Raw genomic sequence first — 27,493 nt, 5'->3', positions numbered from 1 at the left:
CAAAAAAGGATGAGTCTTTGCAAACCTCGGCCATACGTATGATCTCCCTCACCAACATTAAGTCCAGATGTTGTTTCCTCCGTAGATGTGGGAAAACCGCTAGGGAGGGAAAAGACGTCTTTGCCTTACGATAGTCACTAATGGAAGTCCCCAGGAGTGAAAATCCAAGTAGATCAATCTCAGTAGGCAGCGATGGTGATTGCTGCGATAATGTTAGAGAACCAAGTCCGCAAGCACTCTGCGTTCTAGCCAAGGGCATCAACACTTCTTCCAGCACGGGGTCCTCATCCTCCGGCACAATGTACCTCGTGGGGGATTCAGGACGTTGTTGTTCCTGCGATAAATCAGGGTCCGGACTCGGTCACCCAGTGTCGATGATACCAGTGATCATTTTATGAACAATGGCTTCCAGATGCGAATGGAGTGCCCCGATAGCGGCCAATACGGTCTTCAATGACGGTTCACAGCTCCGCCGACCCATCTCCGCTCTGTCGATTTCAATCATAGGTGTGTTCCCCGGAGAGCCCAGTTTCTCCGGGGGAATAAGCAAGAGCGGAGAGGACGGCATCGGAGGGTGCACCATCGGACAAACAGCCTCAGTGTGTGTCCCGCTACCGCAAGCAAGGGCCCCAACCCAGCAGACCCCGGGGCGGCAAACCGGGGCGCCAGGACGGGGACTCCCCCCCCCCCCACAGAGCCACAGACGAAAATCGACACCACTCCTTCGATATCAATCAGGCCAAACGACCGCCATCAGAATCGGGCCAGGATAACATCTACTGCGAGAGACCGGACCCTGTTTGAGTCCCACGAACGATGTTGTTCAACTGTAACCCGGCTGGGTCAGTACTCGAGGCCCCGGCTCACACACTGGGTTAGGCCAAGATCCAAAACACGACAACTTCGTCAATCAGGGCAATATAATTCGCGGGATTGCTCGATCATACTCAGCAGCGGTTCATCTACACGGAGGTCGGGCGTACGATCAGGATATATGACAGGATTATCTGACTGAAGACGGAGGTCGGAGGAGCCGGGAGCCTAGGCGGCCATCTTGGTTGCTAGAGTAGCTCCTCCTTGCACTAATTTTTAATGCACTTTAATTCACTGTATCGCTTTTAATAAAATCCATTTGTATTCCCCTCCTATTTGTATTGAGTAGGCTTATTTTCTTTGCGCCGCATTAGGGACCTGATTTCCCTCACTTCAGCCGATTAGGACGCTGAATTGATCTCGGGGCTCGGAGGTGGCAACTCACAGCGGCCATCTTGGAGAGGAGGCAGGTTGATGCTCTAGTCTTTGGGGAGGAAGCGCTTGACCTGGGCTGAAGAGCATAAATTAAGACGGTCACTCCTACGCGCAGCGGACGCGCCCATTCGCGCCAAAGGAGAGCCTAAGGAAAGCCCGTCTGTGCCGTCCGTGTCAGGACGGGGCCAGGGTGGGTTCCTCCGCACCAGGGAAACTACAATATAGTGGGGAACAGCTTCGGTCACTGAGAGGCTGTTCGACCTTCTTCTGTCCCCGCCTTATTCCACTGGCTGAGGCAAGGACTCCTTGCCCTCACTGTAACCTCATTGGAAAAGCTAAGTCATACTCACTAGCATTGCTGAATTGTCGCTCTTTCCCGAAACACACGGATGAAATCCGCTTGCTGTTGGATGAGCGAGACCCTGATGTTCTTTTCCTGACGGAAACTTGGCTAACAGACTTCTGACCCAGATATAGTTCGAGCTCTCCCCCCAGCTATGTGATCTGTAGGCATGACCGTCAAACTGGACGAGGGGAAGGGGTCACTATTATTTATAAGAACTTATTTGCGTGTCGAATCTGAGAGTCCTTTCTCTGAGTGTGAGTGTTTGGCGTTCTCCATTTCTTTCTCCCCTACGTGCACCTTTTCGGGGATTCTGGTCTACAGACCACCTGGAGCACATTACAATTTTTGTAACAATCTCCACGACAAGATCACCCAGAATATTAGTAGCACACCCAACTTCTCCATTTTAGGTGATCTTAATATACATCTTGATAAATCAGAGGCTCTTCCCTCGCAAGATCTGTTGGATGGTCTAGGGATATAACAACTCAAACAAATTGTGCCTGGACCCACTCACCTAGCGGGACACTTGATTGATCACTTTTTTACTAATCTCGGAGACATTAGATTGGATGAGTCGCTTTTTGTCCCATGGTCCGATCACGCACTGCTTTCATTTACTTGGATCCCTACCGACATAAATTATCTAAGAAGTTTAATCGGATTTGGTCGAAACTTCCCTTGGATGACTGGATATCAGCCTTGAAGAAGTCCCCCCCTGTTTTTCATGATAATCCCGTCACAGCCAATGCCGCCTTTAATGAGTGGTTAGTTATCACCTTAGATACCACTCTGACTAAGAAAGAAGTGTTACATCGCACTGGTTCTAATAAAATGCCCTGGTACACCATGGAATTAAAGAGCCTTAAACAATGCTGCAAGCGTGCCGAAAGAAAATGGAGAATTTCTCAGCTATTAATAAAAATGAATATAGATCGGTGCTTAGAATATATAAGAACCGATTAAAAACTGCACAACCCCACTACCAGGAAAAAAATTGCTGCCGCGGCCAACACGCCTAGGGAAATCTTTGAAATATTCCAATCCCTGGTCACTCCCTTCCGTCCTGTTAATGCATCCCCTGACCCCCAGAAACGCTGTGATGACCTGGCCTGTTTTTTTGACACCAAGGTGGCTAATATCTACTCAAGCTTTCTTCCAGGTCTCCATGTCTCTGGCTCAACTGATCGTTGTGATACCTCCTTTCCTATAACTGGTCCTGGTTCCCCTATAGTTCTGGATTCCTTTCCTCTGCTTGATCTATCCACGTCAGAAAGACTCCTTGGGAACCTTAAATCTGGCTCCCCTCTAGATGCCGCCCCGCCATCTGTCCTTAAACAGGTCTCGGCGATTGTCTCCCCTGTTATAAGAGAAGTCATCAACTCCTCCCTGGCAGGTGTGGTTCCCCCTTCGTGGAAGCAGGCCAATGTCAAAGCGCTTCTAAAAAAACCCAGCCTGGATCCTGAAGACTGGTCCAACTATCGACCCATTTCTCTGTTGCCTGAGCTTAGTAAAATCGCAGAAAAACACGTTAACCTGGCATGATCATCATTTACTGAGAACATGGGAGCCCTTAACCCCACCCAAACCGGATTTAGGGACAAGCAGGGGACGGAAACGGCACTAGTGGCCGTAGTAGAGGAAATTAGGAATATTGTGGATGCTGGAGGCTGCGCTGCAGTGGTCCTGTTGGACCACAGCGCAGCCTTCAACACAGTAAACCACCTGCTCCTGATCCACTGCTTGCGGCAGGTGGGAGTTACAGGTGCGGCCCTCAAATGGCTCCAGTCCTTCCTCTCGGAGAGATCCTTTTCGGTCTTTGAGGACGAATCATCGTCGAACCAACTTCCTCTGCATCACGGCGTTCCCCAGGGATCTTCACTGAGTCCGACCATGTTTAACATCTACATGAGGCCACTTGCTGATGTGGTTCTTCCCTGGGGAATTCAGCTGGTCACCTACACCGATGATACGCAGTTGGTCGTCCCCCTTGCCAGGGCTGATGCTCCGGACTCTGGGATAAATAATCTGGCCCCCTGTCTCACCAAGGTTGTGGAATGGATGGACTCCTCATTCATAAAGCTTAACGGTTCAAAAACTGATATCATGCTGCTAGGTTATAAGGCCCCCATTAACCTTGACCAGTGGTGGCCGAAATGTCTTGGGTCCCCCCCCCCATCCCCAAGAACGAAATTAAGAGTCTGGGGTTCTGGCTTGACTCCACCTTGGGGTTTCAAGTTCAGGCCAAAAAAGTTGCTGCGACCTGCTATGGGGTCTGCTCAGGGTCCTCAGGAAGGTCCTGATCCTTCTTCCATTTGAGGCTAGACGCTTGCTGGTCCAGTCCCTTATTCTCTCTCCACTGGACTACGCAAATGGGGTTTATCTTGGTGCCCCCGCAGGTTCTATTAAAATATTGCAGTCTGTCCAGAATTGTGCAGCCTTTTACTTATGGATGTACCTAGACACAGTTCCGCGAAGGCAGCTCTGTGGTCTCTTCATTTGCTCCCGATACAGGAAAGGGTGTTGTTTAAGACCATGTGTATGGCTCATAAGTCTATAACAAACAATGGCCCGGCCATCCTTCGTCCTCTGTTCCGCCGCCATCAATGTCTCAGAGCTTTGAGATCTACCATCTTAATCTACTGGTAGTGCCGAGGGTGAAGCGGTCATGCGCATGGGAGGTCGTCAGCTCTCTTTCCATGCAGCTAAATTCTGGAACCAACTCCCCGATAACATAAGGCTTGAAGCCAACCATCTTGCCTTCAGGAAACGGCTGAAGACCTTCTTGTTTCACTGAATGGCACGGTCTCTGATGTATGGTCTATAAGTGCTGGGATGCCTCCAGGTAGCCATGCGCTATATAAGCTTGTATTCATTCATTCATTCATTCTGCATTGGGAAAAAGTGCCACTTTTCATGTTTAGCCCCCACCTTCTGCCTTGCTTTGATATGGTTTCAAATGTAGCGCACAGGGCGCCTGGCAACCAGATGCCCTGTGCCAGTGCTACTTCCCTAAAACAAGCTCCAAATTGGTACTTCTGCCCCCTCTAAGTCCCTAGTAACCAGTACACTGGGTACTTAGGACCTGAGAGCTGAAGAGGGTCGCTTAGGTCCCTCTCACTGGGACCATGCCACTGCCCTTGCAACCTGCATGCCCCTTAGAGAGAGAAAACAACTAAGTGGACATGGCATCCGGTCCGAGTGCCCTGCCAGCTAACACTGCCTGGCAGCATAGGTAAGTCATCCCTCTTGCAGGCCTCACAGCCCTAAGGCAAGGTGCACTATAATACAGGCGAGGGCATATCTGCATTAGCAGATATGCCCCCTACAAAATTGAGCACCATTTCCTAATATTGTATGTGCCAATCAAGTCATACAGAGTACATGGGCTGATAAATCAACATCTATAGTTCCACAGCATCCTGATGGCTTCACTGAATACAGGAGTGTTTGATACCAAACTACTCCTTTCAATAAATCCACAAGAATGCCAGTGAGGGGTTTATTGTACCATGTACCCTGAGGGCAACTCAGAGGTGCCCCTAAATCCCTACCAACCATGGTGTGGTCTCTGACCAGCTGTAGGCAGCCAGCCAACACCAGACATGTTACTGGACCCCTGGGTAGAGAGCCCCTGCTCTCTGGAACCAGAAACAATGTACATTCTGGGCAGAGCTGTCATGCCTCCTCCCCCAGGATGTGACAGTGCCCAAAGTGGGAGATTTCAAAGGCCTGCCGCTTTTGTAATGCGACCCCCAGACCTTCCTGCTAGCAGCAGATGGCAGCCCGTGGTTTACAACCCCAGTTTGGGCGGGAAAACTGGCAGGAGGTGTGCCTCTAATCATGGCTAGGTCTATGCCTCCTTATACAACAGGGTGTCATATTAGAGGGTGTAGTCACCACAGGTGGGGTGCCCATCGACCCTACCTGCTACTCCTCAAAACGCCTCCTAAATTTATTATTTAAGTGGCACATCCAGACCTGGATCCCCAGACCTGCGACGAAGTAAGAAGCCTGATAAGCTTCGAAGAAACCTGCAACCTGTCTTGCAGCACAACCTCCAAAACCCCTGGGAGGCCTGCTGCCTTCAATAAAGACTCCAATCTCCAGAGGACAGCAAAACTGTCCAGAAGAAACCGACCCCAAAGACGCAGGATCCAAGCGGATCCAAGCGGATCCAAGTCTCCGGCCCACTCTGTGCCCGCCCTGGTGGTCCTGATCTCCTGTCCAGGGTTTGCTGACCTCTTATGGCCTCCACGACGATGCCTGCAGTGTGAATCCAGAGGCTCCCGACTGACTGCGACCGCTCAGGTAATATGATTCTGCCGTTCACATTCACCCCTGCACCTGAGTCACCCCTGCCGATTTCTGGGCCTTGGTGAGCTGAACAGACTGTGCCCCTACATCCCAACTTAACTCTGCTGTGGTTGGTCTTCCTCATGCTACTGCTGGGGTGCAATGCCTGCATTACAGATAATAGGGTACCCCAAAAATCATCACCAGACCTGGGCACAATGCGGGAATGAAAGGGTATTGGTCCGTGACTTCTTTTGAAGCAAAATACATTCAGAATTATCTAGTGTGTGTAGCATACATATTTCAACACTGGTATTTAATACCATGTGGGAAGACACTATGTTCCAAGAATATATTTAACAATAAACAATGAATGTAAAACAGGAGCGCCAGAAAAGTTATAACCCAATAAGGTCTGTTTATTTTATATATTTAGAATCCAAATCACAATTAAGTATTTGATATAAGGTTGCATAAAAGGGAAAGGAGCAGGATTGGTTGTGCTTGCGATAGGTAAGTGCAAGTGAAGGTGACTGGTTAGAGGAATACATAATTCAAATATTTTCAAGAACAAACTGGTAAATAAGACCAGTACAAAGATACCTGTCCAGTAAGAAAAAATGTGCTGCTGGTGGTGGTTCATGTTTGGTGCTGCTTTGTGGTCCCCGTGCTTGTACTAACCCCTAAAACTTGGCCCCTGCAACAGACTTACTTACCTGCATGCAGTGTAGCTCCAAGCACCCAGCCTCCATTGGAAAGCACTGGATCGTACTCAGATTTTAACCTCTGCACCCGAGCCGCGGGAAGTGCTGTTTTGGTACCTGCCTGGCCTCTGGCCCTTGCTGACTTTTGGCTTTAAAGACTGAACTTGTAAGCTTGATACTCGCAATAGTGTTGCCCCCACAGGATAACAATGGACAGTGTGAAAAACTTTCGATTTTTGAAAGTGAAAGTATTTTTAATAAAACACGCACTTACCTTATTACGTAGGCCTGGGTCTTAAAATAAAGTACAAACAAATGATAATTTTATCAAATTGTTCTGGATCGCCTTCTTGAGTTGTGTCTTTTACTGGTCAAGTGTGTGCAATAAATGCCTTACACTTCTCTGTGTTAGGCCTAAGACTGCTCGCCCATACTACCACTAATAGAGTACTTTGGGTTGTGGATTGAGCCCTGTACACTTTTGGGGAACCCCTGGACTTTGTGCACGTATTACCACCTAGTGATATTATATACAGAGCCAGCTTCCAACATGCATTCTGATTCTTCCAGACCCCACTGACTTAAAGTTTGCTCATGTTCGCCCCCATCCCCTTGGGACTCATTAGTTGTTATGGTCACTGTAGGAGTTAGTGGTGAAAATGCCCTTCCTTGTAGTATATGTGTTCTGTTCCACCACGCTGTTTCTTTTTCTATTTTCCGTATGACAACCACTAGATCTTCCCAACTCCCTGTTGATTGTGACCATTGACTCTGCAACCACTCTTGAAGTGGCCTCACGTGAAGCCTTGTGTTCAGTATTAACGGAATTAAAGAAGCCATCATTCCCATCAGCTTCCCCACTGTCCTCACTGTTGGAGCTTGCCCCTTTTGGTAGAGTTGTATCTCCTTCAACATTATTGTTCTCTTCTCACTGAGAAAGGCTTTACTATGTATTGTATTTATTTTGGCACCCAAGAATATCTTTTTCTGTTCTGGTTCGAACTTTACCATGTAAATTGAGAACCCTAATTGAAGGAAAATGCTACTTACCAGTATGCATCTGTTCTTGGCATGTAGAGCTGAAGATTCTCACACTTAGTATTAGATCCCCATCTGGTGTTGGGCTCGGATGCTTTCACATTGTTGTGGTCTTGGAAGAAGTCTTTGTAGTCAAGAGATAGGTGACTCCACCCTTGGACGATCAGTGTGCATGGACTCCATCCTTAGATTGTTTTTCGCCATGATGGTAAATGATGGAGTTAGTAGAAACAGAAAAGATGTCCATGTGTGTATATCTAAATAAGATAGAACTGGAACAGATACAGGTCCCGGGGAGGTGGGCGGGCGTGTGAGAATCTGCAGCTCTACATGGCAAGAACAGATGCATACTGGTAAGTAGCATTTTCCGTTCGAGGCATATGAGCTGCAGGTCTCACACTTAGCATAGACTGTACAGCAGTATCTCTCCTAGCGGTGTTCACTTGTATCCGTTGCAGTCGTTTGAAAGAAAGTTATAAGAACAGCTTGGCCCACAGAAGCTTGCTGCTTGGCTTGCACGCCCACACAGTAGCGTTTAGAGGAGGTGTGAGTTGTAGACCATGTTGCTGCCTTATAGATGTCTTCTAGGGGAATGTTCTCTAAGAATGCCATAGAGGCCCCTAGTTTGCGTGTAGTGTTTGCTCTAGGGAGAATTGTCAAGATGCGTTTAGCTTTTAGGTAGCATATCGACTGACCACCTTTAACTCTCCACCTTGCAATTCCAGCTTTGGAGATGGGATTACCCTTATGTGGAGGGGAGAAGGCTACGAACAATTGTTTTGAAAAAATGTTTTGTTCTGTCAATGTAATAAAGCAGTGCTCTTTTGACATCTAGGGTGTATAGAGCTCTTTCTGTTACGGAGTCTGGGTTTTGAAAAAACATTGGTAACTCCACTGATTGGTTAAGATGAAATGGATAGATGACTTTAGGAAGGGATTTGGGGTTTGTTCTGAGAACCACTTTGTTACGATGTAATTGTAAGAATGGCTCTTGTATGGTTAAAGCCTGGATCACACCGACTCTTCTAACAGGGGTAATGGCAACAAGGAAAGCTACTTTCCATGTGAGGAACTGCAGTTCGCATTTGTGTTGTGCCGTAGGTAGCAAATGATATTCTGGATGGAGGCACCCAGTGGATCAATATGGTTATTGGTGCAGTAAATGGCAAATCTTTTCCATTTTGCAGCATAACAAGCTCTAGTAGGAGGTCTGGCTTCTTTAATGATGTCCATACAGTCCGGTGGTAGAGTTATATACCCGAACTCTAGGACTTCAGAACGCCAGATTCAGCTGATCTGGGTGTTTGATCTTTCAATGGTTCTGCGTTAGCAGGGATGGGGACAGGTGCAGGTTTTGATGTGGAACTAGTGAGAGTTCCAGCAGTGTTGTGAACGATGGTTGGCGTGCCCATGTGGGAGCTACTAAGATTAGTTTGAGACTGTAGTTGGAGCTTGGATACCACTAGTGGAATTAATGCGAGTGGTGAAAAAGCGTATGCAAATCTGCCTGACCAGTTCATCCATATCGCATTGCCCTTTGTCAACAGGTGTGGAAACCTGGCCGCGAAGGATGGGCATTTTGCGTTTTCTTGTGTGGCGAACCGATCTATGTCTGGTTTGCCCCACATCTGGAAAAATGGTAGAAGGACTTGGGGATGTAGTTCCCCTTCGTGAATCTGTTGTGTCTGTCGACTTAACAGATCCGCAATCTGATTGTGAACTCCTGAAAGATGTTCGGCAAGTAGATATATATTTTGTGGGATGGTCCATCGCCAAATGTTTGGTGCAAGCTGAGACAGTTGCAGAGAATGTGTGCTTCCTTGTTTTTGTATGTAGTACATGGCGGTCATATTGTCCGTCCGGATCAAGACCGCTTTGTTTTGTACATGGAAAGATTTTAGTGCTAGGAATATTGCTAGTAGATTCAGGTGATTGATGTGGAGCACTCTGTTGATTCGTCCATTTGCCCTGAGTTGTATGTCCGAGGAGATGGGCTCCCCATCCTGTGAGTGATGCGTCTGTTGTGAGTACTATCTGTGGAACCGGTTCGAGGAACGGCCGCCCTTTGGACAAGTTTTTGGTATTCCACCACTGCAGAGCGCGATGTGTGCAGCTGTCCACCAACACCAGATCTGTAAGTTGTCCTTGAACCTCATTCCATTGATGTACTAGACATTCTTGTAATGGACGCATTTGAAGTCTTGCATATAGCACAATAAAAATGCAAGATGCCATCATGCCTATGAGCTGCATGAACACACTGGCTGGGAGAGAGTGGAGGACTTGAAATGTCACGAGGGCTTGTATGCTTGCTATCCTGGCTGGACTGTGACACACTAGAGCTGTGGAGGTGTTTATTGTGGCCCCCAGATATTGGTGTATATGAAAGGGCTGGAGATGCAACTTGGTGTGGTTGATTGTAAACCCCAAGTTGTGTAATGTTTGAATGGTTTGAGGAGTGTGTTGAACACACTGATTGAGTGACTTGGCTTTTATTAGCCAGTCGTCTAGATATGAGAAGACATGTATCTGATGTCTTCTGAGATGTGCCGCTACTAATGCAAGGCACTTTGTGAACACTCTGGGTGCAGTGGTGACACCGAATGGAAGGACTTTGAATTGGTAGTGCTGTCCATCCACTACAAACCTCAGATACTTCCTGTGAGAAGGATGTATAGGAATGTGGAAGTAGGTGTCCTTGAGATCTAGTGTGGCAAGGAAGTCGCCTTGTTGCAGTAGCGGGAGCACTTGCTGGAGAGTGATCATATGAAAATGATCTGAGTGTATATATATAGGTTGAGGGGACTGAGATCTAGTTTTGGTCTTAGAGTCCCGTCTTTCTTGGTTATTAGACAGTACAGCGAGTAACCCCCAGTCCCTTGATGCTGTAGGGGAACAATCTCTATTGCGTGCTTTTGAAGCAGTGAGAGAACTTCTTGTTTTAAGAGCGTAAGATGTTCTGTGGACATGGGACGCTGCTTTGATGGTATGTGGGGGGGTGTGGGGGGGACGGGAGTTGCAAGTTGCAGCCAGTAACCAGACTGGATAATTTGTCTTACCCACCTGTCATTTGTGATGGAATCCCAGACAGGTAGGAACTGTGATAATCTCCTCCCGACTGGAGTGGGATGACCTGGGGGGAGCAGAGGGAAGTCACTGTTTTGTGTTAGGGGAGGTACGAGTGTTGTTATTCCCTCGACCTCTTCCGTTATTGTTTCTTCTGTATCCACCTCTAAAGTATCCTCTATTAGGGGATATTTGTGTAGCGGCTTTAAATGAAGATGAGTTGCCTGCTCCAATGCTTTTGGAGGCTCCTCTATAGATAGAGCGACAACAGGAGCCACGCGTTTGTGGAGACTGCAAAGCTCGGATGGACTTAGCAGTCTGCGTCTTTCTTTATTTTTTCAAGTGCAGTGTCTACAGCCGGGCCAAAAAATTGTTGTTGGTTGAACGGCTGGTTGAGGATACTAGTCTGGACTTCCTGCTTAAAGCCGGAGATGTGCAGCCAGGCATGTAGTCTTAGAAGTACACTGGTATTGATTGATCTAGAGGCAGTGTCTGCTGCGTCAAGTACACATTTTATTGACGCATTTGAAATGAGCTTGCCCTCTTGAATGAGAGAATTTGCTTGTGTTTTATATTGGTCAGGCAAATGTAGTAGGGTTTCTAACTGATAGTAGTGAGTCCTATCATATCTTGCGAGCAGTGCTTGCGTGTTGACTATACTCCAATGATTGGCCGCTTGTGCAGCTACCCTTTTACCAGAAGCGTCTAGCAATTTGGATTCTTTATCAGGGGGTGGCGCTTCTCCAGAGGTTTGGGAGTTGGCACGCTTTCTAGCATTGGAAACTGCTAGAGAATCCAAAGGCAGCTGTCCTTTAACGTAAGCAGGGTCTGCAGGGGCAGGTCTATACTTTATGTGCACTATATTAGGGTTAGGAATCCTGGTACGTACGGGATCTTTAAACACTTCTGGGGCATGTTTAATGACTTCCTTAATCATTGGAAATATTTGCACTGTCTTCTGGGACTGTTCAAATGTATCCAACAGAAAATCCTCCTCTGCTACATCTGAGTGCATTGTGACACCATGATAGATGGCAGCCCTATTAATCAACTGCCCAAAACCAATATTATCGACTGGAGGAGATGGTTTTGAGGGGTATGTGTGTGGGCTTGGGATGTCTGGTATATCTGTTGGGATAGGGTACTCCCAATCATGTGGGTCAGTTGAATATGTTAAAAGGTCATCTGGGTCACCCCCCACCCCTAAGTCCTCATCATCATCCTCATCTGTGGGTTTATGAGGTGGTGAAGTCTCAGTTTGAGGTGGTGAGATAGATTTAGGAAGAGGAGAAGGATTAAAAGGAAGTATAGGAGAAGAGGGACGCATAGGTCCTCCTTTATAGGCACTGGAGGAGCAGGTGCTGTGCCGACTCCTTTTTCTATATGGCACAGTGGTGACATGTCCTGTTTCTGGGTCAATATGAATCCTTTTCTCTTTAGGATCGACAAGATCCAGCTGAAAAAGTTCCTCTTCCTCAGGAACCACTTTAGGTGCCAAACAGGGTTGGTGTTGACTTTTATTGTCTTTGGACTTAGGAGGCGTGGTAAAGTCCTTATGCGTAGATATTGGTTCTGAGGTTCTTGGTTTCAGAGCCGTAGCGGGATTTTTAGGCTTGGAAACTTTTGAAGCCAGTTTATCCACAGGCCTGGATGTTTTCGGGGCAGATTTATCTTTGGAGGTGGAAGGCATCGGAAAAGATTTCATACCCGAGAGTTCCTTTGGTTTCGGTGGCGAAGGTGCCGGTGGGATTGGTACATGCGGTTTGCTCGGTACAGAGCTACTGGAAGGCTTATCTTTTTTGTTCGGAGGCGGGGCTTCTGAAGTGTGTTTTTGGTCGCAACTGGGGCCAGCAGGTGAACTCTTGACCATTGCCTTTTTTTGGTTTTGTTTGCAGGGTTGGGGTAGGGGCAGTAGTACTCACACTTTGACCAGCAGTGATGGGGTAGTCTGAGTCTTCTGCCTCTGACACGATTTGGATATCTTCGAATCTTCTTCTGGGAAATCTGGGCCTTCGTCGAAGATGTCCACTGGTTCCAGCGCTGATCTCGGCATAATGTGTCGGCGAGCTCTTCGATCTCGAATGGTCTTCTTTGATCGAAAGGATGCACTGGCTGGACAGCTGGACTCATTGTGTTCAGGTGATAGGCACAGGTTGCAGACCTTGTGATGGTCACTGTGCAGAAATTTTGCTCCACACTGGGGGCATTTCTTGAATGGCGTCCTTTCCATGAGCCGTAGGCCTCAATTGGTAGGTCCAACAGCCCGTGTCTACGACCGGAATCGAATCGATGAAAGTTGGTTGAAGCTGAAGATGTTTGAAGTTAACTTTCAGAGTTTTAAGGAAGATTTTCTCGTGTCGAAAGGGTTTTCCAACCGGAGCACAAAAGTTGCATCCAAACCCAATGGCGTAAAAAAACAATCTAAGGATGGAGTCGATGCCCATGCACACTATCGTCCAAGAGAGGAGTCACCTATCTTGTGACTACAAAGACTTGTGCCAAGACAACAATAAAGTGCAAGCACCCGAGCCCAACACCAGATAGCGATCTAATGCTAAGTGTGAGATCTGCAGTTCATAAGCCTCAAACATAGTGTTATCACCTGTTGCATATGCGGTTTGCATCTTTCACATGAATTTGCGCCCACCAGCCAGTGATCCAGGTAGGGATAGGTGTGTATTCCCTGCCTCTGTAGGTGTGCCGCTACAGTTGCTAGGCACTTTGTGCATACTCTTGGTGCTGACTTAATTTAAAAGGCCAACACCTTGAACTGGTAGTGTTCCCTGTTTACAATGAATCTGAGGAACCTTTTGTGACTTGCATTCATGGGAATGAGTAGGTAAGAGTCTTTGAAATCAATTGTGGACATAAAATCCGCCGTTTGAATGTGTGGTATTACCTCCTGTAGTGTGGTCATCTTGAACTTATGAGTTCTTGTGAATTTGTTTAGAAATCTAAGGTCTTGAATTGGTCTAAGCGGCCCATCTACTTTTGGAATTAAGAAATATGTGGAGTAATTGGCTTGTTTCTTTCCATTCCTGGGACTAACTCTATAGCCCCTTTTGTCTGTAGCTACTCTACTTCCTTGAGGAGGCGGGATGTCCTTTGTTTTGAATGTACCTTTTTCTTTGGGTCCATGCTTGGAGGTACTTTTAGTTCTTTCCAAATTGTATTAGTTTTAACACCCATTTGTCTCTGGTGGCTTTCTTCCATTGTTTGAGAACATTTTGTAGTCTGCCTCCTACTGATTTCAAGTGTAGGAGTTTTTGTGTTTGCACTCTTCTTGTTGCCCTCTGGGGTGTTATCAGGGTGCCTCTTGTGAACTGTGCAAAGTCACTTGCTCTTTCGGGGTACCCTCCCCCTTCTGTAGTTGTCTTCTTACAAGTTGACATACACAAAATGACTGTTTGCCCTGTTGGTACTGCCAGTTGTGAGGATTGCTGCTGCTGCTGTACTGACTGGTTACCTCCCTGAAATGACTTCTGGTACATTTGGCGATATGTTGCGGTTTGGAAAGATCCCCTTTTTGCAGGTCTTCATGATGGAATTGATCCTCTGTGCCTGCTAACTCTGAACTGAAGAGCCCCCATCGATATTGCTATCTCGTTATCCTTCTTCAATTGAATCAGGGTGTCATCCACAGCACTCCCAAATATCTGTTTTCCATTGAAGGGTGCATTTTGTATATCGGCTTACACCGCTGGTTGAAAACCGGATTTTCTTAGCCAGGCGAAGCATCTCGGTGATCCCTATCATAATTTGCCTTCCAAATGATACGGACTTCAAACCGGTATTGGCGAGGTTTGTACCGTCTTCCATTTAATGAGCTGCCCTCCTTTGATACTGTTCCGGAAGGTGTTTCATCAGCTCCCCTATTCCTTCCTGATGCTGGTAGGCATGGTGATTTAGAAGTGTAATGAAGTTAGCTATTCGCCACACTTTTTTCTACTGTTTGTCCCATGAGGTCCATTCTTTTGCTCTCCTGATCTGGAGAAAGTCCTGAAGTACTTGGGATATTGGTTCTTTTCCTGGTCGTAGATGCTATAATAGAATCTGCTAGAATAGAATAGTTCCTTTCTATGTGGCTTGGGTCTTTTCAAGAATGTTTGTACTCTCATAGGTTCCACCGCCTTACATGTAGCTGGCTCTTTGAAGACCGCTTTCCCATGATGCAAAACACTTGGAAACATTGGCTCCTTGCTTGTGCTGGTAATAGAGTTTCAAGCAAAAAACATGATTGTGGCATTTCCTCTTAAAGTTGTGCAGCATATCTCTCAGCTGCTTTTTTTAATGCCTGATTATAGATACCAATATCATCAGAAGGTGATGGTCTTGAAGGGTATGTGTCTACCCCTTACTCTGGTGAATCCGTTTCCAGATCTAGCACTTCCATTTCCTGGTACTCTAAAGCCTGAGAGCACTGTTAAACTTTTTCTACCCGTTCCACCTAGAAGATTTCTTTTTCTTGGTCTTCTTAAGGCTAAGGGGCTAGAGGGGGCTCTAGTACCTTGAGGTCTTCATCCCTTTGCTCTTTTAAAGTCAAGGGCTTGTTTGGGATACGGTATGTATATATATTTTTTAAGACATTTGTCAAAGTCTTTTTTCTTTTGTAGGATATTGGTCACTGCCCTAGAGTCTTCTCTTCCTTTCAATCTCTGCCTCTTGCTGCTGGCTGTCGAGATCTTTGTGAGTTTGTTTTGCCGACGACTCCTTGGATGACAAAATGCTCGCTGAATCGTGTCATTACGACCTCAACCTCTCATGTTTCAACGCTGAAGCGTCTTTTCCTTTACTTGGACGTCTCAGATTTTCAGGAGTCTACGCGTCTGCAGAGTCCTTCTCAAAGGATTCAAGGGTATTTTTATCTTTGAACATGCATGTGGTTGCAGAGTGTTTCAACACAGACACAGTTTAAGGTCTTAGCCTCCAATGTTCGAGTTTCCACAACCAATTTTAAGGGCGCTGAGTCCCTTACATCTTCTTTCAGCATCTTCTTGGCCAGCTGGTCTGTGTCCACAAACTAGATGTCTGCCTCAGCTTCCCCCTTTTGGGTCTTCGGCAATATTTTCCTCCTCATTGCTCGACAGACCCAAATCTCGAAGAGATTGTGTCGTGTGGTGGCCCTGCATGGTATGGTGGGCTGTTCTCTGCCGCTGTCTTACCCTCAGTCTTCGGGGCAAATACTGAACAGGCGTTACAATCTTTACTGCGATGATTCATCAGCAGGCATAGGTTGTGGACCGGGTGCTGGTTCCCCTTGGAAAACTTATGGTGCCAGTTCTCGCAAAACTGGAATGGGGTCTTCTCCATCACTAAGTACAGGGAGCCCCCTGCACCTGCATTTTCGGCATTCGATGAAAATACCTTGCCCTAATCCCAGAACGTCTCCTGTATCTTCCTTCAATGACTCCTTCACTCTGGTTTAATTTTGGTGATTCCTCTCAGAATTGACAACTTTCTTCAAGTCATTGGAGATCCTCCCGCATACATCCAGACCCAACGGCTTGAAAAAAGAAGCTGAAGATGCCAACCAAAGACAACGTCACAAGGTGCACCAAATGGAAGTACGTCAACGCCCACCAAAAAACACAAAAATAGTATAAGGACAAAAAGGTTTTGGAGAAGATTCTGGACCCAACCACTAGATGCCGGAATAATGCACAGCACGGGAATCCAGAAAGATTTTTGCTGCAAAATCATATAATGCTATCATCTCGCTCTCTAATTCACTTTCCCCAAGGTTTAGTCACTGGTATCAGTCATCCATTCTGATATAAAGGATTAACCTCAAGGTGAAGTATTAGAAGATCTTCACTTCCACAAACGTTCTGAGAATTCAGGTGAGTGGACCTTGATGGGACAGTAAGTGGATGACCTGATTGACATGGTATTTGTCACCACCTTTAGTATGAATCTTGTTCTCATTATTACTTTGTCCTTGTGTATCCAAAGAAATAGTTCTTGTGTAGTAAGCACTTGGATCTCACTAACCCTTCTCATTGAGGGGATTGCAGTTAGAAAGGCAGTTGCTCTACTTGCATTTGTTCACAGTATGACGTCAATAGTTGTTACCACCACACTGAGATTCCTAGTGGGCATGGCTGTGCTTTTTGGGCGTGCTATTTTCTCTGCCCCCCCTTTAAAAAATGTTTAATTACTACGGTCATAAAGAAACTTCTCTCTATTACTTCCCTTTTGTATGTCACAATAGCCACTAGGTAAGATTCTCTTCCAATTTCTGCTGTAACATCATCTTGTTGTTGGCTGCCTTGCCTCTTGAAGTATTTCCATTGACCTTATCAGTAGGTTGGGGTGACCAAACCATGTCTTCAGAAGCCATGCTGAGGGTGTCTGGTTCCGGATGCCACACATGACCCTTTTGGGATGTCAACAGATCTTGATGTGATGGGAGTCTTATGAACAAGCCCTGTGGTACCTCCATGAGACTTGATGACTATCTAGGTCTGGCCCATTGTGGGGATATTAGGATTACAGTGAAGTGTCCCTCTCTGCAACTGTTTATTATGTGTGGCATCATTGGTATTGGTGGAAAAGCATGGGCAAAGCTCCCTGGCCATTTTATCGACAGGTCATTCCATAGTACCATGTGGCTTTGGTATTTCAAGTTCATGTGTGTTGCAAATAGGTCTACGTGCACTGTTCCCCACCTGTGGAAGATCTTGTACAGTATTTTCTGTTGAGATCCTCAATGTGCCTAGTGTTTGCTTGTCTACTTAGCTCATTTGCTTTTGTGTTCAGCTTTTATGGTAAATGTATTGCTACTAGTGACATCTTGTTCCCTACTGCCCACTTCCAGTGTCTGTATGGATTAGCATGTCTGCCCCGTTACTGGTTTCTGCAAAGCCTTCAGTGATAGACATTTTTTACTTAATCCACCAAGTTAATAAAAAGTGGCAAGTATAGAGGGTGGGGAAGCCTATAGAAGCATACGACCAGTTAACTAATGCAGTATGTCCAGGACCTCTCTCCTTCTGCTTAAAACCTTTCATATTCCACCAGCTGGGTCGCTGCATAACCATTTTAGATGGAGCCTATTGAATCGCAGATTCTGGGATTTCTCTTAGGCATAAGCACATAGGATCAGAGCTGGGCCCCAGAGGTGGACCATATGCGCAGAAGCTTCAAGCTACTCCTTTTATCCAGTCCTATAATTAGGCCATGTTGTCAGGGGTGTCCAGATCTTTCAGGCCCTATCCCTAGCCCGTATGCAGACCTCTGCATTTATACAATGATGTTTCTTGTGCATAAATGCTCAGTAGGAGGTTAAACTAAGACTGATACGAAGGGGGATCAGCATCTTTCCATGCAATAGCAATCAATAAGCAGGCCACGGCAACTGATATAAATATAAAATTCCTTTGTGTCATATCTAACTTAACCTGGCCATCATAACCCAATAGCATCAGGAGTGGGCTAATACAAATTGTCTTGTTAATTGTTTGTTGCCAGGAGACCAAATTTGCTTTATCTATCCAAACAGGCTCAGAAGAGGCTGCCATCCAGACCAGGTCTCCTCAAAAGCTTGATGGCTATATCCTGAGTCTCCCATTGTTGAACTTGGCAGCTTAGTTCTTCAACTCATACCTTTTGAAAATATGTTAATCTCCCTCAGAACTTAGTAAAAAAGGAAAGCATTTATCTGCCGTGGAATCCTATGCCTTCAAGTTTGAAGAGATCTTCCATCAAAGTCAATCTTATGCCAAATTTTTAAATCAAAGTTACTGGTAGCAGTGAATGCAACAAAATTGCAATTACAAAAAATGTCCTTCATTAAAACCCCTTTTTCCGGAGTCTCTGTTATCAAGGACCTTTAGAGAATTAAAAAGGTGTTCTGGCCAGTAAAGACGGTCTCCTCCATTGGATGTTAATGAGGTCCTCCTTAGTTGGGTCCATTGTCATGTTTCGCTTTGAAGGGTAAGTGAAATCAGTTATATGCTCCCAAACCATGCATAGTATTACTTATGAGAAAGTTAATGAAAAGGAAGAATTTTACCTCAATTCCATGTTAAACAGTACAGACCATACAAAAGGTTTGCTGAACCCTTCCTTTGTAGCAGTACGAATCCGCCATACACTGGATCTTAGGAGTGTGCTAAGATTGTAAGTGAATAAAAGCAAACAGCCCATTCAAAAAGGTCTGGTAAATTATAGAAAACAATATATCTTAGGGTGCATAGTCTCTTGCATCACTTTAAGTTACCAGAAAGCTAACAAGAGTGACTAGTAGCTCTAAGGTTCACTACACTATAAGTAAAGCTGTTACTACTTTTATAAGGAAAGCCCGTATAGCAGAAATCTGCCCACATTTTAAAGAAACTGCTATTTTGACATAAGGACAGATCATCAAACGTGTGAGGCTTCTTTGCAAAACCTCTCCGGATAGTGCATTATTTTTCTTTTCTTTCTGATTCCTGGTTAAGGGTTGGGCTTGCAAGTCAAAGCAATTCAGTGCTTAGCACGAAAAAAGTGATCATCCGAAGGATAAAGAAAAGTTACCTACCAGTAATCGTAGTTCTCTTTCAGGGGTGAAGTACCCAGTCTAAGGGAGAGGAGGCTCGTGGGATTTTTAATACAGGATCACAGAGCTACAGCAGTATTTCCCAATATGGACATCAGACCTCGGCCACAACTAGTTTATGGAAGAAGACTGAAGTGGTGATCTGGAGAACTCAGAGGTAAAAACTTATGGCTTGTTTCACCCTGGCAAAAGGTCATACGTACATTTCACTTATTTCATACTTTTTTGTCTTATTGTTAAAAGTGATTTGAAGGGATCAGAAAAAGCCCCAAGTCCTGACAAATGCCCCCAAACAATTAGTGATTAGGGACACTGTGTTTCTGTCCCTATCTCATAAGGTCCACCGACAACAACCTTACCTTCAGAAAACTACTCATGATTTGGCTCTTCCCCAAATAAGCACCATACGCAAAAACAGAAATTTACAGCATATCCCTTTGTATACAAGCATTTTTTTCACTATAGATATGTACCTACCTTTGTGTTGATACTTTGTATAAACATGTAAAATAATTATGTTGTTTAGAGAAAACAAATACATTAATATCATCTTTGGTCTACATGTACATACTTCAATTGTGCATCTATGTACCTTTCATGTACTTGGTTCCGTGTTTTACTTTTCTCTTGAAAAAGCATATCCAATGCACTACCCTATTTCTCATCCTGTGCCTCTATCAATATCTTTAATCTACATATACTTACCTCCTTTATGTATCTATATACTTTCAATGTAATTATGGATCTATATATTTATCACTTTCTTCTAATTTGGCATTTCCAATGCACTACCCTATTTCTCAGCCTATACTTCGCTCAATATATCTTCTAGCCCAACCTTCTGACTCATCTCAAACTTCTTCTACTACTCCTTCCAATGCACTACCCTATCTCTCATCCTATACATCTATCAACATATCCTCCACATCCACCCTCTCATTTATCCCAAACCCCATACCACTACTATGATAGCCAAAATAACCCTTTCTAGACTCTCTCCTACTCTACCCCTCCTTGCATCATCTGACACCTCTTTTACTATACCGATCTCCTAAAACAAACCTTTCTAAACTCTTCCCTGAGTCCTCCCCTCCTAAACTCCTTTTTACTCATCCAAAAGCCTCCTCCTACTGCTAAGACCTTTAAAAAAGAAAAATCCTTCACTCTTTTATCCCTCTGTTAATTTCGATTGAAAAGGATAGTGTCCTTTTCAATCGAAATTAACAGACTAACATGTTCACTTCTCAAATTACATATTAAACTATACTAATATACTACCCAAATAACGAATAGTTTCCTACCTGTCGGTGTAGTTTTGCAGCTTGAAGATCTTTCTGGATTCACTATGCTGTGCATATTACTCTATCTGGTGGTTGGGTCTGGAATCTTAGTCTTTTTTCTCTTTTTTTTCGTAGCCCAGGTGGGCGTCGACGTCCCATCATTTGGTGTACTTTCGGTGACGTCAGCATGCTTCCGGCGGAAGCTCCCACCCTTGGGCGCCATCTTCGGATTCTTTTTTTCTCTTTTGTGTCCTTGTAGTGAATCCATGGCTAGGTTTGTTAAACCTTTCTCCAACGTAATTCTTTTCATGCATCTTGTAAGCTTCAACTTGCTTTCCATTCCATGTGTTTCCACCTTCTTTTCCAGCCTCATCTTTCTGGCGGAGGCGGGTGGGTTCGCTAGTGAATCCAGAAAGATCTTCAAGCTGCAAAACTACACCGACAGGTAAGAAACTATTCGTTTTGCAGCGTGAATCTTTCTGGATTCACAATGCTGTGCATAGATTTTGTAGCGGTTTCGTTACTTTTGTGGCGTCTGGGTGGAAGATGAGCATTGGTTGTTGAATATATGTTGAAGCACTCTTTGCCCTACTTGTGCTTCCTTGTTCATCTGTACATCCACGCAATATTGCTTAGTGAACGTGTGCAATGAAGCCCATGTTGCCGCCAGGCATATGTCCTGAATTGGTGTATTGGCCAGAAAGGCAATTGTTGCTCCTTTCTTTCTGGTCGAGTGGGCCTGTGCCCATCCTGTTAGCTCCTGGCCCGCTTGCTTGTGGCAGAATTGTATCGTTTGTGCGATCCATCGAGCTATGGTGTTCTTAGTCACTGGTCTACCCAGGTAACTGTTTGCGAAGGATACGAAGAACTGTTTAGGCTTCCTGTGTTCCTTCGTCCTTTCAATGTAGTGCATCACTGCCCTTCTTGCGTCTAGAGTGTGGAGTGCCCTCTCAGCGTTTGTCGTGGGATTCTGGAAGAAGCTAGGAATCTGAATACTCTGATTCGGGTGGAACCTTGACACCACCTTTGGCATGAAGTGCGGGACTGTTCTCGTCACGACCCTGTCACTGTGTATCTGGATGTAGTGTTCATGCCTGTAGTCCGCTCACCCTGCGTAGCAAGGTGATTGCTACCAGAAAGGCCGCTTTCATTGTCAGCATTTGCAGTGATGCCTTGTGGATGGGTTCGAAAGGTGCTTTCATGAGCTCTGTCAGTACCACATTCAGGTTCCAAGCCGGCGGCGGCATCCTTTTTGGTGGCGCTATTCTTTTAGCCTCTTCTAGGAATCTTTTTACTACTTGTGATGTAAAGAAGCTTCTCCCGGTTTCTCCTCTTGGGTATGCCACAATCGCTGCCAGGTGTACCCTCAGTGAGGATGAGCTTAGCTTAGCTTTTATTAGGTGAGTGAGGTATCTTAGCACCGTTGATTCCCTGGTCAGCTTTCTATGGAGTTTTTTCTTGCAGCACCATTGAGTGAATCTTTTCCATTTTTCCCCATAGCACTTGCGTGTGCTGGGCCTTCTTGACTTCCGCAGCACCCGCACGGTGCTCTCTGGTAGTTTTAGATGTCCTCAGAAGCCAAGCTGAGAGGCTGAGGCTTCCGGCTCTGTGCGTAGAACTTCTCCGTTTTCCATGGAGAGTAGGTCTCTTCTTTTTGAGAACTTGTGGGATGGACCCTACGCCATCTCCATTATCTGTGAGTACCAGGTCTGCCTGGCCCATTGTGGTGCCACCAGGATGACCGTCATGTTGCTCATCATGCAATTGTTAAGAACCCTGGGGAACAGTGGTATCGGGGGAAAAGCGTAGGCAAATGTTTTTGACCAGCTTATCCATTGGGCATTCCCCTGGGATAGTGCTTCTGGTTGTCTGGATGCAAAGTATTGGCATTTTGCATTCTGGCGTGTTGCAAACAGGTCTATTGTCGGAGTGCCCCACATCCTGAATAGTCTTTGTTTCCTGTATGTTGAGTTCTCACTCGTGGGATGCTGAAGTCTGCCTGCTGAGCCAATCCGCTTCTACATTGTCCTTCCCTGGAAGGTGTATGGCTAGCAGGTCTATTTTGAGTGGTATTGCCCATCTCCAGATTTCCTGTGCCAAGCTTGACAGAGGGAATGATTGAGTTCCCCCCTGCTTGTTGATGTAAAACATTGCTGTGGTGTTGTCTGTTTGTATCAGCACCTTTTGTTTGTGCAGTTGTTTCTGATAGGCCTTGAGGGCAAGCAACAGTGTTTTCAGCTCTAGGTAATTGATGTGTCCGACCGCATCCGCTGGGCTCCACAGACCCCTCACTCTGAGCCTGTTCATGTGTGCGCCCCATCCCTTCTGGGATGGGTCTGTGGTGATGGTCACTGTTGGGTCCAGTGGCGTTAGAGGCTTCCCTATTGTTATCCTCTCTTTGGTCCACCACTTCATTTCTTCCTGCACCTTGTGCGTTACAATCACTAGATCCTCCCAACTTCCTGTAGCTTGTGACCATTGCTGTTGCAGCCACTCTTGGAGTGGTCTCATTTGTAGGCGTACATTGGGGACCATGTGTATGTATGACGCCATCATTCCCAAGATCTTGCTCACTGTCCTCACTGTCAGAGCTCGCCCCTTCTGGTAGTGACGTTTCTCCCTCAGTAGGCTGAGTGTCCTCTTTTCGCTGGGTAACACCCTGCATTGGACGGTGTTGATTTGAGCTCCCAGGAAGATCTTCACTTACTCCGGTTCCATAGAGCATTTTCCCCAGTGTATGGAGAATCCCAGGCTTGTTAGCGTTCTTGTGACCTGCTCTGCATGAACCTTGCATGTCTTGTAAGAGTTTGCCTTTATGAGCCAGTCATCGAGGTAGGGGTACACGTGTATCCCCTCTCTTCGCAGATGTGCGGCCACTGCTGCGAGGCATTTGGTGAATACCCTTGGTGCGGACTTTAGACAGAATGCCAGGGTTGTGAATTGGTAGTGATCCTTGTTTTCTGTGAATCTTAGCATGTGCTGGTGCTGCCTGTTCATGGGGATGTGCAGGTACGCATCTTAGAGGTCTACGGTGGACAAGAAGTCCCCAGCCTTTATCTGTGGGATGACCTCTTGTAGGGACGTCATCTTGAATTTTTGAGTTTTTACATACTTGTTTAGGAACCGTAGTTCAAGGATGGGTCTTAGGATTTCGTCCACTTTTGGCACCAGGAAGTAGTTTGAGAACACTCCTCTGTTCTGTTCTTTGAATGGGACCGGTTCGATGGCCTCTTTGAGGAGGAGTTCTTGAGCTTCCTCTTGGAGCAATTGCAGCTCTCTTCCTGAGTGCTCTCTTTTCTTTGGCTTTCTGTTTGGTGGTCTCTTTTCCAACTCTATGCAGTATCCGAACTGTATGATGTGGAGTACCCACTTGTCTGTGGTTATTTTTCTCCACTCCTGGAGAAAAAATCTCAGCCTGCCTCCTACTGGTGTTACATGTTCTTTTGTGTCTTGTCCATGTAGCCCTCTCCTCTTTGTTTTCCCGTGCTCCTCCCCCGGAGGGTTTGAGTTAGTGAGCACCTTTTCCGTGTGAAGTCACTTAGAGGGGGGTTGTTCACCGCCTCTCCTTCTATGGCCCCGTCTGTTTCCTTTTCCTCGAAAGGACTGGCCCCTGTTCTGATAGTTCCAGTTTTGCTTCTGCTGGCCCTAGTGACCTTGGTTTTCACTCTGTTGACTCTGGTGGAACGCCTGTTGTGATTGTCCTTGCTGGCTTGCACCCCTTCCGTTCGGCCTCCGCGTGGGAGTGCCTCTTCTCATCCCCCTGAATTGCAGGGCCCCCATGGACCTTGCTTTCTCGTTGGCTTTCTTCAGTTGGGTGAGTTTCTCATCAACTGGGGCTCCGAACAGTGTTTCTCCATTGTGTTCTGAACCTCAGTTTTGAAGCCTGAGATCCTGAGCCAGGTTTGCCTTCTCTCTGTGATGCCTATAGCCATCAGTCTGCTGGATGTTTCAGCCCCATCCAAGGCCGTCTTCAGGCACGAGTTAACAATGCTTTTCCCTTCTTCCACAAGGTGCGTTGCCCTCTGAAGGTATTGCTCTGGGAGGTGCTTGAGCAATTGGCCGATCTCATCCCAATGTTGGAATTGGTGCCTGTTCAGGAGGGCGTTGAAGTTAGCCATCTGCCAGTGCATTGCGGCGTTCCTCTCAATTTTTCTGCCCGTCAGGTCCATCCTACTGCTTTCTTTGTCAGGTGGTGGCCCAGATGTTTTTGGGACGTTGGCCCTTCTTCTGGCTGTTGCAGCGATTATTGAATCTGCTATGACGGACCCCTTGATGTAAGCAGGGTCCTGGGAGGAGAATTTGTATTTCTTCTCGGTCCTCGTGTGACTGCCCTGCGTAGCCGGGTCCGTGAACGCTTCCTTCCCCTGATCCGTGATACTTTTCAGCATGGGAAAGAACTGGCTTCTTGTCTGTGTGGGGAGCAACGTTTCCAGCAGGAAGTCTGCTTTAGGCTTCTCCTCTTCCAGCTTAACCCCATAAGCTGCTGCTGCCTTCCTGACGACCTCATTGTATGCCCCAATGTCATCTGGCGGCGAAGGTCTCGAGGGATATGTCTCCACAGGCTCCTCCGGGGGTTCAGCCTCTATGTCCTCACATTCCAGGTCTTGTGCCATCGAGAATCCTGAGCCGTAGCTTGACTGCTGCTCCTCATATTCACCCTCTGTGTAATAGAGGTCCTCTTCCTCTTCGTGTTCCGAGGGTTCCGGAGTTTTCGGCTGCTCTTAGACGTCGAACTCCGTCGCTGGCTTAGAGGGGATCCTGAAACTTCATCTTTTCGTCGAAGTCCTTCTTCCTCTGAAGGATGTTTTCCATCCCGGCCTCGAGCCTTCTTTTCTTTCTCTCCAACTGTGCGGCCTGCTCGTCGTCGAGCGTTTCGGGTGCTCTCTACGACGGCGTCATCGACGTCGAGGCTTTTTTCGGCACCTTCTCCTTCTAAGTCGAAGTCCCTTTTTCGGGGGCTCGCTTCGACGACATTGGCTTTTTGCCGGTCTTCGGCGCCCGGGAGTCCTTCTCGACGGATCCGCTGGGCCCTTTATCGGGGGATGCAGCTTCGGTCGAAGTTTTCTGCGCCGGTGCCCCCTTCGAGGCTCTGGACTCTGATTTTCGAGAGTCTGTCTCAGGCTTTCGAGGCCCTGTCGAGGTTTTCGGTGTCGTAGACTCTCCTACCTTGTCAGACGTTTTCTTATCGGTCTCTGCGACCGTGAAGTCATCTGGACCTTCGGCGATGTTGTCCTAGTCGTCGGTGGAGAGGCCCAGTTCGTAAAGCGTCGGAGCCTGGCCTTTGCCCTGCATCGTGTAGTGAGCTATCCTCTGCCTCTCTCGAACCCGGATTGTCTTCGGTTTGAAGACGGAGCAGTCTTTGCTCTCGTGGTCGATCGGCAGGCAGAGGTTGCAGAGCGGGTGCTGGTCCTTCTGCGCGAACTTGTGGTGGCAGTTTTCTGCAGAATTTAAAGGGTGTCTTGTACATCCCTGCGCTCAGCGGGCCCCCTGTGTGCGCATTCTCCGAAGGGCGTCTTAGATCTCGAGGTTCTTCCCCTTCTTGGTTGTCTCCTCTCGGATGGTCTTCTTCTCCTAATCTTCTTAGGTCTTTTCTGTCGAAAAGTTGCTGTATTTTCTCCTTCAAAACTTCTGGAACTTCACGCGACGATCCAGACCCAACGGCGGAAAAAACAATCAGAAGATGACGCCCAAGGGTGGGAGCTTCCGCCGGAAGCATGCCGACGTCACCGAAGGTACACCAAATGGTGGGACGTTGACGCCCACCTGGGATACGAAAAAAAAAAGAAAAAAAAGAGAGAAAAAAGAACTACGATTCCGAACCCAACCACCGGATAGCGGAATATGCACAGCATAGTGAATCCAGAAAGATTCACGCTGCAAAACTGAATAACATTTCCACTACTCAAATTACTTCATATTTTTTACTATCCTAATTTTCAACAGTAATCCTTTATGGGTTCCGGAGTGGCGTGCTACTCGCCAGAAAAGCGCGTCAACACCCATCAGGGGTAACAAGTACTATATGAATGCAAATCTTTCTTCCCCTTTGTCCCTCCACTATCCTTCTCACTCCAAGTAACTGACTAATACCCACCACTGAAATGACTTCATATTTCACCATATTAATTCACCACTAATCCTTTGTAGGCTTTCTGAATAGCGTGCGTCAACAAGCGCTATATAAATACAAACCTTTGTCCTCCTCTATCCTTCAGCTATCATTCAAAATCCAATTAACTGACTAACCTATCCACCACATAAAATGTACTTGCATGTTTCACTATACTAATTCAACACTAATCCTCTAAGGGTCCCGGAATAGGGTGCTACTCGCCGAAAAAGCGCTTTGACGCCTGGTATGGGGTAGTAAGCTCTATATAAATGCAATTACAATAAAATACATTGTATAGAGATAGAGGACACTCGCACGTTATCCTACAAAAAATAACTTGAGGTCAACCCTCTAGTAACATCTGTTGAAAGCGAGTAGTAATCTAATCACTATGCTTATCAACTTCATTGGAGGTCTATTTAATTAGTGCATGGCCATTAATTCAATTGGAAGTACAAGAATCACAAACATTGAGAACCAATTTTTCAACCTTGTCATTATGTACACCGGTAACTTATGTATACTAAACATTCTAAACCTGTGAATATCATTCCAGCTGCCTGTGAAGGCTGTTTTGATCAGGTTATGCTATCAATTCATAGTAGATGAGCTACTGAAGTTCTGCAAAAAACTGGTTTTCACATTAGTATGCAACTGGGAATTAACAAGGTGGCTTAAAAATGTATTTCAGATTGTTCCTTGAAAACTTGCATTCGATACAATATGATGATGAAAATTACTGTTTTGGGAAAGTGTATCACAAAAGATCCTTAAAAAAAAAATCTGTACTTTTGTGAATGGTAGCATCAGGCTTGATTACTGAGATTTGAAGAATCAACAATAACTGAATAATAATGACCAAAT

The 27,493-nt window shown here is 46.2% G+C and overlaps 1 protein-coding gene across 1 annotated transcript in view; it reads right to left on the bottom strand.

The window, feature by feature from the left end:
* Positions 1-27,493, bottom strand: part of RTF1 (RTF1 homolog, Paf1/RNA polymerase II complex component) — a 337,563-nt gene that overhangs the window by 92,507 nt on the left and 217,563 nt on the right. The window lies entirely within an intron of this gene.

This window comes from Lissotriton vulgaris, chromosome 9 (genome assembly GCF_964263255.1).
Source record: "Lissotriton vulgaris chromosome 9, aLisVul1.2, whole genome shotgun sequence".
Taxonomy (NCBI): Eukaryota; Metazoa; Chordata; class Amphibia; order Caudata; family Salamandridae; genus Lissotriton; species Lissotriton vulgaris.
Note: the sequence above shows the minus strand (reverse complement) of the source record. Positions and strands in the feature narration are given on the sequence as shown.